The 13,688-nt window shown below is 42.5% G+C and overlaps 1 protein-coding gene across 2 annotated transcripts in view; it reads right to left on the reverse strand.

Moving 5' to 3' along the window:
- The window catches only part of SLC16A12 (solute carrier family 16 member 12), a 94,904-nt gene extending 81,795 nt beyond the window's left edge, over positions 1–13,109 (reverse strand). The window contains exon 1 of one of the 2 annotated variants that reach the window (XM_033215965.1): positions 12,809–13,109. The gene's annotated coding sequence lies outside the window, so the exon portion shown is untranslated. Of the gene's footprint in view, positions 1–12,582; positions 12,694–12,808 lie in introns of those variants that run through there. The other variant, XM_033215968.1, reaches the window with a different exon arrangement.
- Positions 13,110–13,688: the final 579 nt, after the last annotated feature.

Consider the following 13,688-nt stretch of genomic DNA (forward strand, 5'->3'; position numbering starts at 1 on the left):
GATTAATGGCAAAACATAATTACGAATTCCAACAGAAACTAAGTGCTTGGTGTGACTCAGCAAAAATATACTGCACCTGTTTCTTACACACACTGGTTATTTGAAATCTTAAGTACTCCATGTGCCCCTCATTTTCAGCAGTACAGCATGATGGTACACAGCTTTGCATCCTGGTTCTGCCTCTTAGTCACTGTATAACCTTAGACAAGTGACTTAACCTCTCTGGACTTCAGTTACCTCAATCGTAAATTAGGACAGTTCCATCTTCACAAGGTTGTGGAAAGAATTTAGTGAGTTATCTAGGTAAGGTATTTTAACAATGCTTGCGATGTAGAAAGTGCCCAAAACATGTTAGTTACTGTTTTGTAGACAGAATTGAGGCCTTAGATGGGATTTTCCTCCATTTCCTTTCCTTTCTTTCAGTTTATTATTTTCCTCCATTTCCTATTTCTCCAATTTATTCATATCCACAGACATCCTTATCTTTTTTCTTCCTGTTTCGAAGAAAGACTTGTCACTCTATAGTCTTGCCAGCTAGTATCCCATCTTACTTTTTTCTGTATTTTGAACCTACACCTTTTCACTGGGTTCTCCTTAGCCTATAAATTTACTCATGTGTCTCTTTTTTTGAAAGCAGGAAGGGAGAATGCGAAGGAGAAAAGAAGGGTGGAGAAGGAAAAAGCAGGGAAGAAAACTCCCCTTCAGCCTTACCACCCTTCCTGGCTCTCACCGATTAGTCTCCTCCCTTCACAAACCCAGCCTCTAAGATCCTGTCTATACTGACAATCTCCTCACTTCTCTTCTCATTCCCACCTCAATGGAAGGGAATTTGCCTCCTGCGTCCTCCACACACTACTCGGGCTGTTTTTGACATTATCACCAATGACTCCTAATTGCCAGTGGTTACTCTGGCATCCTTAATAGGCCAATCTCTGTAGAATGTGGCACTGTTGACCTCTCTGTCATAACTAAAACTTGTTTTTCCCTGAGTTTCCATGATAGGAGTCTCTACTATTTATCTTTCTTCCCCACTGACCCCTGCTTCTTAGTTTCTTTCACTAGATTCTCTTCCTCTGACAACTCATTATATGTTGTGTCATCATTCATTCATTCATTCAATAAGCATAATAAACTCTTACCATATGTCAGGTACCATGACAGCTGCTAGGACCAGTTAAGCAGAGGCAGCTGCAGCACCACTCCAGGCACTATTCATGGTACAGACACACTACACAGGCAAACAAATGACCCCATCCAAAGTTGTGCAATGGCAGTGATGCTATAAAGAAGACACAGTCCTTGCCCTCTTGTTGGACCAGTGAAAAAGACCAAAACACAGCTAGATAATTAGAGAATATAACGAAAGGTGCAATGACCAAGAGATGCCCTGGGTATCACGTGAGCACAGCCTAGTTATTCCCCCAAGTTCTTTGACCTGTTTCATACCTCACTCTTTCCCTTCTCCTCAGGAAAAGACATCCAGACAAGTGATTTCAACTGAGCTTCTTAGCTGATGATACAATTTTGAATTTCTTGCCCAGAATATCAAACTTTCTACTACACATTTCTACCACATGCCTTATAGGGCACCAAGCACCAGGAATATAAAAATAATAAATAGAAGTCTTACCCTAAGGCGTGATTCTTATTTTCCATCTGCACCACTTTAACAGACCCTCTGGGGCCTTTCTTCAAACCCCATTCAGAGTTATCTGTTTGAAACACAAGCTAATTTTATCACCAAATCCCCACTCCCACCCACTCCCTTGTTGAAAAACTGCCAAAGCAAAATCAAAACCCCTTGGTGGTGTGATGTACCAGACCCTGATGCTCTCACTCCTGCCTGCTCCTCTAGTCTTCTCCAGCCCGCTGGCTAACACACATTCCCGTCAGCCACATCACACCACTCGAAGATGAATAGTGCTTTCAATTCCAAGGCAATTCCCACCTCAGCGCTTTTGCATCTGTTGCTCCTACTGCCTAGAAGGTTCGCCCCATGAATTTCTACACTCATTTAATGGTTTGACCAACCTCGGCAACACTAAGTGCCTCTGGCTCTGCACGCCCATAGCAGGTGATCGCTTATAGAACTCATTCCAATGCTGTGATACTTTGTACACACACTTGTGTGTACAAAGGCCCTTCCTCAAAGGCCTTCCATCTCCTGGGACGTGTCTTCCCCAGAAAAAGGTAAGCCTTTGAAGAAGAACCCTCACACCTGGCAGGGCCTCAGTGCGTGGTTTGCCTGGGAAGAGGTAAATTCATGAAGTTATTTTTAGCATTGTTTAATCACAATATTTTTTGTTAGACTTTAAAGGTAATTAATTATATTTCATCTAAATCAAATGTCTCTTCTACAGATTCTGCTTAAAGATGTTAAAAGCTAAACTGAGGCCAGGCGCAGTGGTTCACACCTGTAATCCCAGCACTTTGGGAGGCCGAGACGGGTGGACTGCCTGAACTCAGGAGTTTACGACCAGTCTGGGCAACACGGTGAAACCCTGTCTCTACTGAAATACAAAAAAATTTACCCGAGCGTGGTGCCATGTGCCTGTAGTCCCAGCTACTGGGGAGGCTGAGGCAGAATTTGTTTGAACCCGGGAGGCGGAGGTTGCCGTGGGCCAAGATCGTGCCACTGCACTCCAGCCTGGGCGACAGAACAAGACATCATCTCAAAAAAAAAAAAGACATTTTAGTTAGACCTTCATCTGTAATAAAATCAGAATATATGGTTGTCTACATTTTATTTTTTTTTTTGAATGTGGAAGATAATGAAAGAAGTTAATCTCAGGAAGTAAGAAAGGAATGAAAAAAATGCATGGAGCTTAATTTTGATAAAATGAAGAGTCCCTTAATCACTGGAACACCTTAATTATCAAGTAAAATAATTTTAACAAGTATCATATGTATGAGTATTTATTTGTTCTTTATCTAAGTACTCTGCCTTTTTCTAAGAGTGTTCTGAATTTTTTAATTAAGTTAATAGCTGTTGCCAGGTGATCCTTGTGACTAAATTTGCCAAAGAGCTGGCTGGCATTGAGGGCGGAGTCTGTGTCAATAAAACACAATAAGCTACAGACCCATGTGGAATGGGGTTTGGCCCTAAACCTCCACAGGATCACACCCAAAACCTAGCAGTCACTATTCAAGTTCCACAAGGGAGAGCTAAGATACGGGGGAAATGTCTGGATTTTTAAAGTTAAGAAACCATGATATTTCTTAACAAATAATTTTATGTCAAAAAATGCCACAATGGCTGTCTGCATTGCCAAATCCACTAGGTAACCACTCAAGTTTATCCTCTCATTGTGCACTTCAACCTGCATGTAGAAGGGGTCCCAGTGATTTGTGCATGATGCAGGGTTTTCAAAGAAAGGATAAGCATCCTTGGCTGGTTTCCAAGCCCTGTCCTCTGACCCCATCACGCTACCTCCCACCCCCACACATGTATACCCATCATCAACTCTTTTGGCAGTTATGTACAACTGTACGTAGGGGAATTATAAGATTAAAATAAGAAATGCAAACTTCATTAACCAAAATGTGCATTTGGTTAACATGAGTACAGAGAAGGGCACTTAGCCCAGTATGGCTATTCCCCAGAATTTTATCTTTGATCCATCTCACCTCTCTCTAGAAACACTCTCCCAGGAGACATATGACTTGAACTGAGTCCCTATACTGATAACTCCCAACCTGTAGTTCTTGCCCTAAATACCTAACTGCTCGCTTGGTTATCTCTACCCATAGGCACCAAAGTTATAAAGTTAGTAAGACCAAAACTTTCCCAGGCTTTTCAACACAGACGCACAGTAGTAGCTTGAAACATTAGGAGCTGCTAGAACATAAAACAAATTTGGCAAGGAAAAGGAAGCAGAAACTTAGAAACATGTGGCCCAGTGACTTACAAACTTATTTTGGCCAAGAAATCCTTTGTTCAAATAAAATCTTACTTGGAAACCAAATATGTGAAATCAAGAACAGGACACCTGCTCAGATAGCAGAAGAGGCCACCAGAAAGGAGCCCAAAGTTTGAAGCTGGACATCGGCCCACCCCCCATTGCCCTCATGCCCTGTAATACACCTCCAGAGGTGCTCCCTGATACTCCCAGGAATTTGCAAGATACAGTTTAAAATCTACTAGTCAAAATCCATTCAGATTTTTATTTGTGGATAAAAATTTATTTTTTTTTATTACAAAACCAACAGTTAAAGCATAATTTGGGGAAGCTAACTGGTAACAGTGGGTGAAAATCTCCATGAGCATTAAAACCAAATAAGAACAAATTAAAAAAATAAGTGGCTGAGCTGAGTGTGGTGGCTCACGCCTATAATCCCAGCACTTTGGGAGGCCGAGGCGGGCAGATCACTTGAGGTCAGAAGTTTGAGACCAGCTTGACCAACATGGTGAAACCCCATCTCTACCAAAAATACAAAAATTAGCTGGGCATGGTGGCAGGTGCCTGTAATCCCAGCTACTCAGGAGGCTGAGGCAGGAGAATCACTTGAACCCAGGAGGCAGAGGTTGCAGTGAGCCGAGATCGTGCCACTGCACTCCAGTCTGGGTGAAAGAGTGAGACTCCACCGCAAAAAATAATAATAAAACTAAAAAATAAGGGCCTGGCATGGTAGCTAACATCTGTAATCTCAGCACTTTGAGACGCTGAGGCGAGAGGATTGCTTGAGCCCAGGAGTTTAAGTCCAGCCTGGAAAAACATAGTAAGACCCCATTTCTACAAAAAAAAAAAAAAAAGTTTAATTATCTGGGCATGGTGGTGCACACCTGTAGTTCCAGCTACTTTGGAAGCTCAAGCAGGAGGATTGCCTGAGCCTAGTGGTTCAAGGCTGCACTGAGCCATCATTGCACCACTGCACTCCAGCCTGGGTGACAGTGAGACCCCATCTCTTTAAAAAAAAAGAGAGAGAGGGAGAGAGAGAAAAGATAAAAAGAAAAAAAGAGGTGAATTCTAAGTAGAAGCAGTCCACTAGATCCATCTTCAGAATCTGTATCAGTCACCTCACCACATTTTCTCAAAAACAATAAATTTTAATGACAAGGAAAACTCCAAAATTAATCATACTTTGTTGAAGTCACATAGGGCAAGGTTTAAACTCCTACTTTTCTTACGTAAGAGTCCTATATAATATCTGTCTTATATAAAAGTCTGGCCAGGCATGGTGGCTCATGCCTGTAGTCCTAGTTACTCGGGAGGTTGAGATGGGAGAATTGCTTGAGCCTGGGAGGTCGAGGCTGCAGTGGGCCCTGATAAGGCCACTGCACTCCAGCCTGGGTGACAAAGTGAGACCCTGTCCCAAGAAAACCTTTTTTATGCAATTTGATACAACGGAATAAAAAGAGAAAGTTTTCAGACAAAGTTCGAGCATTAAGGTTGACAACTCAATCAATTTAAAGAAACACATAATAAAGGACACATCTGTAAGTATTTTAGAGGAAACAGATTATTGTTGTAGAGTAAAAGGTCAAATTATTGTCCTAAACAAAAATACCCATATGGTACCACAATCATCAAAAACTTGAAACTAGCTGGTTAATTAATTCATTGGTTGACAGTAACTATACCAATTGGGTTGATTTGGTTGTTTTCACATCTTATAAACATAAGCTTAGTGAATTCCACAGAGAAGGAAAAAAAATCACTGAACATTCATTCAACCATTAGGAAAAGCTTTCCATATAATGAATGGGTAGAGAAAATGCCCACACAAAAAATTTCCATTATATGTTAAGAAGATACCACAACATGAAATTTTGTGTTTCAATAAAATTTTTTTTCTAAGGAAGCATAAAATTAATATTATATATATCCATAGTTTCTCAACCCTGGCTGTACATGAGATTCACCAGAGAGATTTAAAAACTACCGATACCCTAGCCCTGTATCTCAGACCTACTGAATCAGAATTTTTCAGAGTAGGACATTAGTACCAGTTTTTTTCCTTCCTCAGGTGATTCTAATGTGTAGGTGGCGTTGAGAACCATTGATACAGAGTCTTCAATCAACTGAGTATGGATACTAGGTTGTCAGGTGTCAACCTGAACAGACCATTTATTTTTTATATCATTTATGCCTGTGAGCTTGGGCTACCGCTATTCATAACTATTTAACAATGATGGTTAAGGCTGGTTTTTGATAGTTGTCTGGTTGAACTATCACTGCCTGAAGAAGCAGCACTCTGTTCTCCCTTATGAGATTTAACTCTGTTGTGAGTTTTTATTTTTTTGGTGGTTCCTTCACAAGCTATGAATGTGGTTGCTGTGAAGTTACAGGTTCAGTGAGCCGAAATTGCTGTTTGAAGAAATACATCTGGTTTCAGTAGATAAATACAAACTCACTCCCATGGAAAGTATTCCATCAAGCAAAGTGGAATTACAAAAATAATATCAGTTGGTCCCAAAATAAGTAATTATGGCCCTAATTTATAACATGTCAAATAAACCACAAAATGATTACTTGTGCTCAGAAATATTTTGAAAAAAAAACATAGCCTACAAATGTTTTGGGTGATAAATTTTAAGTATTGGTGTAGTAACATTTTATGTAGCTACTTTATTTACATATATGAACCACGGAGCCAGAAGACGGTGTTAGGGGGAAACAGTTGCTGATTTTTATGGTGATTTGGAAGTTTGGAAACTGAGTCCCAATTTCCTTTACAGTCTTTTTTTTTTTTGAGACAAGAGTCTCGCTCCGTTGCCCAGGCCGATCTCGACTCACTGCAACCTCTGGCTCCCCGGTTCAAGTGATCCTCCTGCTTCAGCCCCACTAGTAGCTGGGATTACAGGCACGCGCCACCACGCCCAGCTAATTTTTGTATTTTTAGTAGAGACAGGGTTTCGCCATGTTGGCCAGGCTAGTCTCGAATTCCTGACCTCAGGTGATCCACCTGCCTTGGCCTCCCAAAGTGCTGGGATTACAGGCGTGAACCACCACGCCTGGCCTCCTTTACAGTCTTAAGTGACTAATGCTATATCTGTAAGAGGCTCATAGACATGGAATTTCTCTCTACATACAGAGATGAGTTATTTTCAAAATATACAGGGTACCCTCAGAAATGGAAACATTAGAAGCTCTCAGCAGTAATCAGAAGTCAGGAAAAGCAGAGTCAAAAAGTTGATACAACATATTTCGAACATTTTGTTTCAATTCGTATCATAAACAAAAAATTCATTCACTAATCTTTGGATATTGGGTCATGATTGGAGTTCTATGTTATTTTTCTTGGTTAATCCACATCCACATTTCCTGCTTCCATTTCTTAAAGAAGAGCAGGACCTTATTAGAGCCTGTGAAAAAACCTGAATGCAAAATCATTCTAGAAATTTTTACTGTACTCTTCAAATCTCTTATCACTATGCCACACCTAAGTACTCATCCCTCTTTCTTTTGTAATTTGCTTGTTCATGTTGCTTTTTAAAAAGCTTTACAGTATTTTTATAAATTGAGATAAAATTCACGTAAACTTCACTATTTTAACACTTTTAAAGTGTACAATTTGGTGGTTTTTATATATTTACAATGCTGTGTAATCACCACCCCATTATCTAATTCCAGAACATAGCCCTCACCCCAAAAAGAAACCCTGCATCCATCATCAATCACTCTCTATTTCCCCTACCCCACTTCCCTGGCAATCACTAATCCACTTTTTGTTGCTATGCATTTGCCTATTATGGACATTTCATATAAATCATACAACATGTGGTCTTTGTATGTCACTTCTTTCACTTAGCATAATGTTTTCAAGGTTCATCCATGTTGCAGCATATGTCGATATATTTTTTTTAACATTACTTACTTTTATGGGCCCATATAGTAATCAACTTAGTTTGCACAGAAATATCATTCTTTGTTTAGCATTCATATTACATCAGTTTATGCAATATTTCATTAAATCACAAAATTACAATACAAATCACAAAAGTACAAAGGTACTTTGGGAGGCCAAGGCGGGCAGATCACCTGAGGTCAGGAGTTCGAGACCAGCCTGGCCAATATGGTGATACCCTGTCTCTACTAAAAAAAAGAGTGGCCAGACGCGGTGGCTCAAGCCTGTAATCCCAGCACTTTGGGAGGCCGGGACGGGCAGATCACGAGGTCAGGAGATCGAGACCATCCTGGCTAACATGGTGAAACCCCGTCTCTACTTAAAAATACAAAAATCTAGCCAGGCGAGGTGGTGGGTGCCTGTAGTCCCAGCTACTTGGGAGGCTGAGGCAGGAGAATGGCGTAAACCCGGGAGGCGGAGCTTGCAGTGAGCTGAGATCCAGCCACTGCATTCCAGCCTGGGCAACAGAGCGAGACTCCGTCTCAAAAAAAAAAAAAAAAAAAAAAAAGAGTACAAAAATATTAGCCAGGCATGGTGGTAGATGCCTGTAATCCCAGCTACTCAGGAAGCTACTTAGGTGGGAAAATCGCTTGAACCAGGGAGGCAGACGTTGCAGGTAGTCGAAATAGCACCACTGCACTCCAGCCTGGGTTTCAGAGCAAGGCTCTGTCTGAAAGAAAAAATAATAATACAATAGCAAAGTACTACTGGCATAAACTGGACTGTAACCAAACACGACTGTAAGCATGCAACTGACCTAGTAACAGCCAAGTATACAAATTTATTAAGATGACAGCTATTTCCTACAGCGGTCTCTGTGTCTGAGCAACAACCAGGATGTGTTTCAGAGAAGGAGAGCACTGGTTAACCCAATGAGTTGTTTCAGTGTTGGGCAGTATTTCATTAGGCAGAACAGAGTCAGATGCATGCAGAGGGGCAGAGAGGTGATAAGTGTCTATTATACAACCCAACACAGCCTCAACTGGTTCCCAAGAGGAAGTTTTCTACGTGTCTTCAAAAAGAGGCAAGGATGTGCTCCCATAAAGACAGGTATATCCTCTGCCTCTATAAAAGCTTTACCATGCTTTACCATCTTTCAAGAAGCAACTCCAATGTGCCCTCCTCTACAAAGTCTTCCCTAACCCTCAAATCTTCACAGTGCCTGCCTGCTCTCTCTTCTTCCGTTTAATTCCCAAAGTACTTATGCATCTCCTACAGTAGTTAGCATTGGTATGATAGCCAGCCATACAATGTCCTCTCTTCCGTACCAGGATGTAAGCTGCATTACAGGCATGTTCTGTGTCTTTACACGTCCTGCTGTCTCTAGCACCAGAATAGAGATGCTCAAAACACAATCTTCACACAAATCCTTACACAAATCTTTTAATAAGGAGTAGAAGTTCAGTAAATATTCATTAAATTAATAAATGAATGAGCACATGAATTAAATAATTAATTAATTTCAGGCAACGTCTTACCTGGCTACAGCAATTCCCCCTACTCGTCAATGTGCGGTAAATGAAGGAAGGATGTGTATGTGATGGGGCACAGTGGTGGGTGAATGAAGAAAAAAAAATCAGCTATTCCAGGTGCCTAGCATGCATCAGAAATTGTGACTCTTCTCCAGATGTTCAACAGACACCACCTTTAAACAGGACATTGTTAGATAATGACACTTTCTGATGTCCTTTGATGTAGAGCACATTAAAAATATTATCAGAGAGAGAATCCTTCTGTTCAAAATCCCCCAACATCTTCAACTGTGTATTTAGTTTTCATCAATTAAATTATTACACCATTTCAATGGGTGACTTTTTATATACACTGGAAAGGTACTCATAAGAAAATAGCTTCCAAATTGGCAATTTTTAAAAGCAAAGCAACTGGTTAGGTGAGGAATGCATAAACAACCCCAAAAGCAGCACTGAATACTTTTCTTTGGCTGTATATGACTGAAAAACTGCCAAGTTCATTTTGATAAGCCTTTGTTAAAAACAATAAACATGCCTGAGCTTGCAAACCATGCTGTTTTGAAGAAAAAGCAATTGAGAGAATTAGAAAATGCTTAAAACTGGAATGTCTGATTAAAAAGAAAAACTATTGTGGAAACAGATTTACCAATAAGTTGCAACACTGTGCAGTCTATAAACGTGAAGGAAAGTGGGGGACAAAATGTAAAGTGAGACAAAATAACTACAGAACACCATCTTCATAAATATAAATAAAAAGCTACATCTTATAAACTGATTTAATTAGTCTCCAATACTAACACGGTACCATTAACACTCTTAAGAAAACAAATCATCCCGTGCTTCAAGTTTAGTCACCACGGTGATGTCCCTGCAATAAAGGAAATGTCATTTCATTGACTCCAAATGAACATATATTAAATAACCAAATGTGGGAACTGCAATTCACTTACAGTAAAATGTCAGCTCATAAAAGTCAAAGTAACTTCACCTGAATTTGTTTTTTTGTTGTTGTTGTTTTGTTTTTGTTTTTGTTTTTCCATGATTATAAGATACTCAGAATCATAGGATTGGAAGGAAGATAGTTTGGATCACTTATGTTTATTTTCCTGCTTAGGTAAAACTGAAATTCTCTTGTATCTGTCTAAGAAATCCTGGAAAAATTCTAATGAATAAATTGTAACTTGATCTTTGTTTTGTTTACTGACACATCCCAAATGCCCAGAACAGCACTAGGCATATAGCAGGCACTCAATAAATATCTGCTAAATTGAAATAAATTGAAAAATATACAGTACAAACGCAATGTTAAATAAGTCAGTTTGAAATTCCTTTCTTAGCTTTGTTTTGGTCATAGTATTAATCACAACAAACAAACAGTCCTCATATAAACCACTTCAACACTATAATTTATGTTTTTACTTCTGATCAATCATTACCATAGAGGGTGCTGAGAATCAGAAAAGACTCCAAGGAAAGATGTGAGTAGACTTACTCCCATCTATTTGGACTAATTTTCTTCTTCTGGGCATTCACCTGAGATTATATCCATAATATAAATAATTGAAAATATTACTTAAAATTAAAGGTTTGCATCTTTAAAAATTGTGCCACAAAAGCAATTTGATTAAATCAACTTCTCATCTATTTCAGAATCCCATCAGTTAAAAAAACAAACATAAAAAATAAGAACAGGAAAATATGATTAGGTGATGCTAGTCATATTATTTTTGCTCAAAACGCCTAGAGGCAATATGCCTTGGAAAACTGAGTTAGGTTGGAATGAGAAGATATGGATTCTAGTGTTGATTTCATCACCAGTTAACAATATGAATTCAGCCAATCCTTGCCAACCTGGATCTGAGCTTCCGGGGCTGTAAGGTGAAGGGTTTGAATTTAGTAGATGGTCTCCAAAGCCTTTCAGTTTCAAAGTTTCTCTAAACCCTGTAATTATAAGTGACCAAATCCAGTTCACCTAATTACTACCACTACTCTTTTACATCCTTCATTTCTTCAACAAACATCCGGTCACCTTGGGGGCGCGGGGGTTGGGGGAATGTCAAACACCATTAGCCATAGTTTGGCATGACATTTATGGAGGGGGAGCGACAAACTATGCAAGGGCAGCTAGCTGATGATTTTAAATGTTAGTGAGTTTGGACACCTGTGGAGTGCATGTGTTTCTGAATTTGAAAGGCCGGAAGATTTTCCCCCTGGGCTAAGCTGGTGGCGCCGTGGGAGTGCCTAGCTCTGAGCAAAGACACAGGTAGGATGAACTAATTAGAGGCTCTTCAAAATGAGAGTGTTTAACCAGTGTCCTGGCAGGACCCGTCTGACTCGACATTTTAAAAAATTATGGCCAGGCACGGTGGCTCAAGCCTGTAATCCTATCACTTTGGGGGGCTAAAGCGGGCAGATCACTTGAGCCCAGGAGCTCGAGAGCAAACCGGGCAACATGGCGAAACCCTGTATCTGCAAAAAAAATACAAAAATTAGCCGGGAGTGGTGGCGTGCACCTTTAGTCCCAGCTACTCCAGAGGCTGGGGAGGGAGGATCGTTGGAGCCGGGGAGGCGGAGGTTGCAATGAGCTGAGATCGCACCACTGCACTTCAGCCTGGGCGACAGAGCGAGACCTTGTCTCTAAATAAATAAATACTATGACAGGTTTAGAATTCTGATGTTGAAAACAAAAGACTAACCAAATAGCCCCAGGACTTACTGGAATTGTGCTTCAAATTTTGTTACGAACGATTTTCCGAGTCCACGATACAGGTATCACTGGTTTCTTTGTGGACAAGAAGCAACTGAGAAATTGAGTTCAATCCACTGAAAGTCGGTGTGTTTTCAATATAGCACACAGGGGAAATAAATATTACTGTCTGAAGTGGGGAACAGGGGAGATATTTTAAAAATGTACTATAAACATAAAATCCAGAATGAAATCCAGAAGAAAGACGGTCTCTATTCCACCGGGAAGTCTGAATTTGAAAACCACAAGAGATGGAGATCAAAGTCGCTCGTTCTCCAGCCACCTGCACAAAAACTCGTACGCAGCGCAGACCCAACCCAGAGAGGGCAAGTGGGCACGTGTCTCCCTCCCAACCCAAGCTGCGCACCGACGCACCCAAGTTAGGGTCCCAGGCTCCCGGCGCGGGATGGGCGCTAGGGCAGTGGAGAATGGAGCGTCCCCGTCCTCCTCCAGCTCCAAGGGCAGCCCCAGCGCCCCGCCGTCCCGCCGCCCTTCCTTGTGGGATGCCCGTGTCACCTGAGCCACCGCGCCCTCTGCACAACCGAGTCAGGGAGAGGGAGGAGGAGGAGCCGAGGAAGCTTCTTGGCCCGGGCGCTGGGGATCCGGGAGCCGGGGCCGCCGGCGAGACTGAGCCCGGGACAGCCCAGCGCTCCGCAGCCCGCCCAGAGCGCGCAGACCACCCCCATGCCCCGCCCGCCCTCCTGCCACACCCGCCCCCAGCCCGGCCGCGCCGCCTCCTCACCTCGCCGGGACCACTGCAGCCCGGGCAGTAGTGCGCCGACATGCCCCCAGGGCGCACCCGCCGAGCCGCGTCCCTGCGCAGTGGCCCCTTCCCGGGCCCCAGGCGGCGCGATCCGCGCTTCGGTGAGGCGGGAAGCGGACTGGGCGGAGGCGCCGGCGAGGCTGGGGCAGGGGGCCCAGCTGGCAACGCCGGGGGAGGGAAGCGTGGCGCGGAAAATCCCAGTGCTCCGCCTTTGAAATGCACCGGCTCATTCAGCCCCGCCAGCTCGGCCGGGGAGTGGGCCTGGCGGGCGGAGAGGATTTAGCGCGGGGATCCGGTCTAAGTGCTGCGGCTTGACTAGGGGCAAGGGGCGCAGCGGACAGGAACTTCTCGCGGTTATGTAATGCACTGGCTTTCTGTGTCACCAGCCAGACCGCTCTAGGCCTGCCGGACCCTTCCCGGGAAGAGCCATGACCCCTGACCTCGGCAAGCCGAGGGGAACTCGGTGTTCCCAAAAAGAACTTTTCCTCGCAGGGTCAAAGATCAAGATCTCGAGAAAAAATGCAAGGCCTCCTTTAGGTGTATCTGGCAGGGATCTGGACCCTGCTAGCCAATCCTTCCCATTTCACAGAACAGGAAACTGAAGCTCCAGAATGCTAGTGAAAAGCGTTATCTCTTGGAGTCAAAAAGACCTGGGTTCAACGCATCTGAAAATCTCCTAACCTTGGGCAACTTAACTCTGAGCCTTACTTTTCCCTGTAAAACAAGGATAAATAGCGCCCACTTCATGTTATTGCTGAGGATGGAATGAGTGAAGTGTAATACAATTCCCCAAACGTTGACTCAAAGCCTCAAAAGGGAGCTGCCAGGACGTACCCTACATAGGACAGGTTCCAGGCGA

This window comes from Trachypithecus francoisi, unplaced genomic scaffold, assembly GCF_009764315.1.
Source record: "Trachypithecus francoisi isolate TF-2019V2 unplaced genomic scaffold, Tfra_2.0 Contig00586, whole genome shotgun sequence".
Taxonomy (NCBI): domain Eukaryota; kingdom Metazoa; phylum Chordata; class Mammalia; order Primates; family Cercopithecidae; genus Trachypithecus; species Trachypithecus francoisi.